Source organism: Musa acuminata, unplaced genomic scaffold (genome assembly GCF_036884655.1).
Source record: "Musa acuminata AAA Group cultivar baxijiao unplaced genomic scaffold, Cavendish_Baxijiao_AAA HiC_scaffold_1136, whole genome shotgun sequence".
NCBI lineage: Eukaryota > Viridiplantae > Streptophyta > Magnoliopsida > Zingiberales > Musaceae > Musa > Musa acuminata.
Genome location: NW_027021348.1, coordinates 375001 through 382500, shown reverse-complemented (window position 1 = coordinate 382500; position 7500 = coordinate 375001).

Here is a 7500-nt window from a genome sequence, read left to right as displayed (position 1 = left end):
CAGCACCCTGGAACCCCCCGGGTGGCACAGGGCTGGATGGGGCTTTCGTATAGCAGGGACGGTGCTGCCTCTCGCTTCGCTCGCTGTCCGCCGCTCGCCGCTCGCTCGCGCAGCCAAAAATGGCCAGTTTTGTCCCGTTTTTGGGCCGTTTTGGCCAGTTTTTGGCCTGTTCTTGCGTCGCGCGGTGACCGTCGTGAGCGGAGCAAAATGTCAGCCATCTCAGCACCCTGGAACCCCCCGGGTTGTCACGAACGGTCGTCGCGCACCCGCAACAACTCCGTTCAACGAACCGTTCGTCGCTCGCACCCGCATGTACAGCTGCTTGACAGCATGTTTTCTTATGGTTTTGGGTCATTTTGCTTGTAAATATGTAAGTTCGAACAAGCTGCAGCGTTGCAAAGCGACCGTTCACCAAACCGAGCAAAACAGCCCCAAAACAGCCCAAAACGGAGCCGTTTTCGCGTGCCGCGGGAGGTGAGCGGAGTGCTGCCTCCGCTCACCAAAATGTCAGCCAGCTCAGACCCCAGGAACCCCCCGGGTGGCACATGGCTGGATGGGGCTTCGGTTATATACCGGGCGTTGAACACTCTTTCGCAAGTTCGCACGTGACCTTTACGGGAACTTGGTGTTGCGTCCGGGACCAGGTGAGCGGCTGTTTGTGGGCTTGCAGCTGTTCGTTCATCCTTGAAAGCCTTGTTTTCCTCCCTCTCCCTCTTTTCTCTTGTGCACACAAGGTGTTCGACGATTTGCTTGTAAAGCTTCCCTTTTCGCGAGACTTCGGGACTTGTCCGTTGCTCGTTCTTTCGATCTAACTTTCTTTCTCTTTTACAGGTCCTTCGGGACCTGCGAGAGGTTACAAAGTGGCTGATCCTTGCGGAGCAAGATCGCAAGGGCAAAGCGCGACTTAGGCAACGCAAGCTAAGTTCGCGTCTTTGCAACGAGGGTGACCCGCGACTTAGGCAACGCAAGCTAAGTTCGCGTCTTCGGCCGCAAGGGTGCCTCACGCCTTAGGCAATTCCAGCTAAGGTCGTGACAGTGTGGTATCAGAGCGGGCAAGCTCTTCGATCGAACAGCGAACGAACTTCGCAACTTCGCCATGGCAAAGCATCGTGGCGAATCAAGCAAGACGGGGCAAGCCGGAACCTTGCCCCAAGCAGCCGCAGGTGGGCTGCATGTGCACACTCGCTCTCATGCTGTTGGAGCCGCTCACGAGGATCGCGGCAGCGAACAGGATGAGCGAGAAGTTGGCAACTCTCCGCGAGCGGAGGAAGCGCAATCTGGTGCGCTAACAGGAAAAAAGAGTCATAAGGAGAGACTCACGACGGCGGAAACCCGCCTAGATGTTCTGGAAGCGAGCATGGAGGAACTCTACCATGGCCAACAAAGACTTGTTGGGGTAGAGAGCTCGCAAGAGGAAGCGGAGTCCAGGATCGACAAGGTCGAGGCCCTAGTCGACCGACTGTCCGATGACACCAAGGACTCCGTGCAGCACTTGCAAGACGTTGTGGCGGAACTCACGGCGAAGGTGGCTATGCTCACAAGAATGCTAAATGCGGGAGGAGGCAACACCCGCGTTGCACCGCCACAAAACTTGAGGGCACCTGAGCCCCATGGATACGGAGGGGCCAGAGATGCCAAGGAGCTCGAGAACTTTCTGTTCGACATGGAGCAATACTTCCGAGCTACGAGGCCCGATTCTGAAGATACCAAAGTTTCAATAGCAACAATGTATCTGAATGGAGATGCGAAACTTTGGTGGCGAACTCGTTGGGAGGAGATCCAACAAGGTCGGTGTCGAGTCGACACATGGGAAGACTTGAAGCGGGAGTTGAGAACTCAGTTCCTACCGGAGAACACAGAGTTCGTCGCAAGAAGGAAGCTGAGACAACTCCGCCAAAGTACCACCATCCGAGACTATGTAAAGCAGTTTTCTGCACTGATGCTGGACATACAGGACATGTCCGAGAAGGACAAGTTGTTCAGCTTCCTTGATGGTCTGAAACCATGGGCTCAGCAAGAGCTGAATCGAAGGAATGTTACCGACGTGGTCGGGGCAATTGCAGCTGCAGAAAGGCTCACCGACTTCGTTTCCTCTGAAGACCCAGCGAGAAGGAAACAATCTTCAAGCAATCGCCCTCCAAAACATTCTCGAGGGAAAGATCTCGGGGGCGAACAGAAGAAGAAGAGCTCCCACAAAGGGCCGAACCCAAAAGGCAAGGCCTCAAAACCTGGAGGATGCTTCTTGTGCGGAGGACCGCACATGGTAAGGGAGTGCCCACAGAAGCAGGCACTCAACGCTTTGACAGCTTCCATCCACCCTCCCCGATCGGACAAGGGCAAAGCTGTTGCTCTTAGTTCGAGCAGCTCAGAATCCAGCAGCGACGAGGAGGAGTCGCAAGGACCCCGAATGGGAGCAATGCGTCTGTTGAACGCTATGCGGGGTCAAGTGGGGGAGAACACGAAGACGAAGGCACAAAAAGCAGGAAGCAGCGAACTAATGTATGTGGACATTAAGCTAAATGGCCAAACGACCCGTGCAATGGTGGACACGGGCGCTACCCACAACTTCATAGCCGATCGCGAAGCACAGCGACTTGGGTTGACATTGGAGAAGAGCCCAAGCCGAATGAAGGCGGTGAACTCGGAGGCCAGGCGAATCTCCGGGTTGGCGAAGGGTGTTCCTATCAAAATCGGGACTTGGAGCGGTAACACCAACATGATGGCCGTGCCACTGGACGACTTCCAAGTGATTCTTGGAATGGAGTTTATGCATGCGGCGAAGTTGGTGCCGATGCCGTTCTTAAACTCCCTATGTATGATGGGAGGCGATGACCCCTGCGTGGTTCCCGTCTCTCGGAGAGGAACCAAGGAGCCCCAACACATTTCGGCCTTACAATTGAAGAAAGGGGTGCGAAAGGGCGAACTGACATTCGTGGCTGCTATGAAGCTAGAGCCACTCAACGAAGAGGCCATTCAAGAACCTGCTGTAGTGGCGAACGTCTTGAAGGAGTTCGAAGACGTTATGCCACCCGAGTTGCCGAAGACTCTCCCACCACGCAGAGGCGTGGATCACAGTATCGAGCTAGAGCCAGGAGTGAAGCCTCCAGCGAGACCACCCTACCGCATGCCCCCGCCAGAGTTGGCCGAACTCAGGAAGCAGTTAGGTGAACTGCTAAGCGGTGGTCTCATCCGCAGCTCAAAAGCACCTTTCGGAGCTCCAGTTCTCTTCCAGAAGAAACAAGATGGGAGCCTCCGATTATGCGTCGACTATCGAGCCCTCAACAAAGTAACGGTGAAGAACAAGTATCCCATCCCGCTCATCGCGGACTTGTTCGACCAACTGGGCAAGGCCAAGTATTTCTCAAAACTCGACCTTCGGTCGGGGTATTGGCAGGTGCGCATTGCTGAAGGCGACGAAGCGAAGACTACCTGTGTGACCAGGTATGGAGCGTTTGAGTTCTTGGTGATGCCTTTCGGCTTAACCAACGCTCCGGCCACATTCTGTACTCTCATGAACCAACTATTCAAGGAGTATTTGGATAAGTTCGTGGTCGTCTACTTGGACGATATCGTCGTCTACAGCCAAACGCTCGAGGAGCACGTCAAGCACCTTCGGACGATTTTCAAGGTTCTCAGGGAGAACACTTTGTTCGTAAAAAGGGAGAAATGCTACTTTGCTCAAACTGAGATCCTATTCTTAGGGCATCGAATCGGTGGTGGCTCCATTCGGATGGACAAGTCGAAGGTGCAAGCAGTTGCGGAATGGCGAACACCAAAGAAGGTGCCAGAGTTGAGATCCTTCCTTGGATTCGTCAACTACTATCGACGCTTCATTTCAGGATATTCGAAGCGGGCAACCCCACTGACGGAGTTGCTAAAGAAGGAGCAGCCTTGGAAGTGGTCTGACAAATGTGAGATAGCATTCCAAGATCTGAAGGCTGCTGTTCTGGAAGAACCAGTACTCAAATTGCCAAACTATGGAGAGCCCTTTGAAGTCCATACCGATGCTTCGGACTTTGCTATCGGTGGAGTACTCATGCAAGAAGGTCATCCGGTGGCCTACGAGAGCCGCAAACTCAACGAGACCGAGAGGCGGTATCCAGTGCATGAGAAGGAGATGACAGCGGTGATCCACTGCCTACGAGTTTGGCGACACTACCTCCTCGGGTCGCGATTTGTGCTGAGGACAGACAACATCGCCCTGAGTTATTTCCAAACTCAGAAGAAGCTCTCCCCAAAGCAAGCACGGTGGCAGGACTTCCTGGCTGAATTTGATATGGCAATGGAATACAAGCCCGGGAAGGCGAATGTCGTGGCCGATGCGCTGAGTCGGAAGGTGGAGTGCGTGAATGCTGCACAACTGGAGGGCAGAGGCCAAACAAGTCAGTTACATTCCAACTTCCTTTCTCGAATCAGAGATGGACTGTATAGTGATCCCCAGGCAGTTATCCTGATGCAGCTCATCAAAGAAGGCAAGGCACGACGATTTTGGGTCCAGGAGGGACTTGTTTACACAAAAGGGAATAGAGTTTATGTTCCCCGAGTGGACAATTTAAGGCGTGAACTCTTGAAAGAGTGTCACGATTCCCTTTGGGCTGGACATCCCGGCATTCACAGAACATTGGCTCTCGTGGAGAGGGCCTTCTACTGGCCAAAGATGGGGATTGATGTGGAGGAGTATGTTCGAACATGCCTTACTTGCCAACAAGACAAGGTGGAGCAACGGAAGCCGGTGGGACTTTTGGAGCCGTTGCCTGTACCAGAAAGGCCATGGGAGAGCATTTCCTTAGACTTCATATCTAGCTTGCCGCCTGTAGGGGGACTTGGATCGATACTTGTGGTGGTCGATCGGTTTTCAAAGTATGCAACTTTCATTGCTGCTCCCCTACACTGTTCAGCTGAAGAGGCGGCCAGACTGATGATGAAGGGTGTAGTGAAGTATTGGGGAGTCCCACACAATATTGTTAGTGATCGAGACGCTCGGTTCCTGGGACGATTCTGGACCGAGCTATTCAAATTGTTGGGGTCAAAGTTATACTTCTCTACAAGCCTCCACCCCCAGACGGATGGTCAAACTGAAAGAATAAATTCGCTCTTAGAGCAGTATCTCCGGCACTACGTGAGTGCCAATCAACGAGATTGGGTGAAGCTGTTGGACATCGCCCAATTCTCCTACAACTTGCAGCGGAGCTCTGCATCCAACAAGAGCCCCTTCGAAATTATCACAGGACAACAACCGTCGACTCCGCACACTATGGCAATTGGTTATACTGGGAGTAGTCCATCAGCCTACCATTTCGCAAAGGAGTGGCATCGAAATGCCGATATTGCGCGGGCTTACTTGGAGAAGGCGGCAAAACGGATGAAGAAGTGGGCAGACTTGGGAAGGCGACCACAAGAGTTCAAAGTTGGCGATTTGGTGTTGGTAAAGCTCCAACCAGCATCACTCCAATTCTTCAGGAAAAGAGTCCACAAAGGATTGGTGCGTAAGTATGAAGGGCCCTTCCCAATTATCAGCAGAGTAGGCAATGTTTCTTACAAGTTGCAGCTGCCGGCGTGGTTCAAAATTCACAACGTTCTTCACGCCAGCAACCTGAAGGCCTACCATTCGGATCCGCAAGATGCTTCTCGAAGTATTCCAACTCGGCTACCTCCCATCACAGCCTCCTACGAGAAGCGAGTGGAAACCATTCTGGCGGATCGCAAGATAAAGCTACCCAACGGAGCGGAGCAGACAGAGTACTTGGTGAAGTGGCGAAAGCTTCCCCGAACTGAAGCCAGTTGGGAGCCTGAAGACGCCCTGCGACATGAAGAAGAAGTCATCAACAACTACCAACAAGCGTCGACGAGGGCGTCGACAGTTTAAGTGGGGGAGAATGTCACGAACGGTCGTCGCGCACCCGCAACAACTCCGTTCAACGAACCGTTCGTCGCTCGCACCCGCATGTACAGCTGCTTGACAGCATGTTTTCTTATGGTTTTGGGTCATTTTGCTTGTAAATATGTAAGTTCGAACAAGCTGCAGCGTTGCAAAGCGACCGTTCACCAAACCGAGCAAAACAGCCCCAAAACAGCCCAAAACGGAGCCGTTTTCGCGTGCCGCGGGAGGTGAGCGGAGTGCTGCCTCCGCTCACCAAAATGTCAGCCAGCTCAGACCCCAGGAACCCCCCGGGTGGCACATGGCTGGATGGGGCTTCGGTTATATACCGGGCGTTGAACACTCTTTCGCAAGTTCGCACGTGACCTTTACGGGAACTTGGTGTTGCGTCCGGGACCAGGTGAGCGGCTGTTTGTGGGCTTGCAGCTGTTCGTTCATCCTTGAAAGCCTTGTTTTCCTCCCTCTCCCTCTTTTCTCTTGTGCACACAAGGTGTTCGACGATTTGCTTGTAAAGCTTCCCTTTTCGCGAGACTTCGGGACTTGTCCGTTGCTCGTTCTTTCGATCTAACTTTCTTTCTCTTTTACAGGTCCTTCGGGACCTGCGAGAGGTTACAAAGTGGCTGATCCTTGCGGAGCAAGATCGCAAGGGCAAAGCGCGACTTAGGCAACGCAAGCTAAGTTCGCGTCTTTGCAACGAGGGTGACCCGCGACTTAGGCAACGCAAGCTAAGTTCGCGTCTTCGGCCGCAAGGGTGCCTCACGCCTTAGGCAATTCCAGCTAAGGTCGTGACAGGGTGGCACAGGGCTGGATGGGGCTTTCGTATAGCAGGGACGGTGCTGCCTCTCGCTTCGCTCGCTGTCCGCCGCTCGCCGCTCGCTCGCGCAGCCAAAAATGGCCAGTTTTGGCCCGTTTTTGGGCCGTTTTGGCCAGTTTTTGGCCTGTTCTTGCGTCGCGCGGTGACTGTCGTGAGCGGAGCAAAATGTCAGCCATCTCAGCACCCTGGAACCCCCCGGGTGGCACAGGGCTGGATGGGGCTTTCGTATAGCAGGGACGGTGCTGCCTCTCGCTTCGCTCGCTGTTCGCCGCTCGCCGCTCGCTCGCGCAGCCAAAAATGGCCAGTTTTGGCCCGTTTTGGCCAGTTTTTGGCCTGTTTTTGCGTTGCGCGGTGACCATCTTGAGCGGAGCAAAATGTCAGCCATCTCAGCACCCTGGAACCCCCCGGGTGGCACAGGGCTGGATGGGGCTTTCGTATAGCAGGGACGGTGATGCCTCTCGCTTCGCTCGCTGTCCGCCGCTCGCTGCTCGCTCGCGCAGCCAAAAATGGCCAGTTTTGGCCCGTTTTTGGGCCGTTTTGGCCTGTTTTTGGGCTGTTCTTGCGTCGCGCGGTGACCGTCGTGAGCGGAGCAAAATGTCAGCCATCTCAGCACCCTGGAACCCCCCGGGTGGCACAGGGCTGGATGGGGCTTTCGTATAGCAGGGACGGTGCTGCCTCTCGCTTCGCTCGCTGTCCGCCGCTCGCCGCTCGCTCGCGCAGCCAAAAATGGCCAGTTTTGTCCCGTTTTTGGGCCGTTTTGGCCTGTTTTTGGGCTGTTCTTGCGTCGCGCGGTGACCGTCGTGAGCGG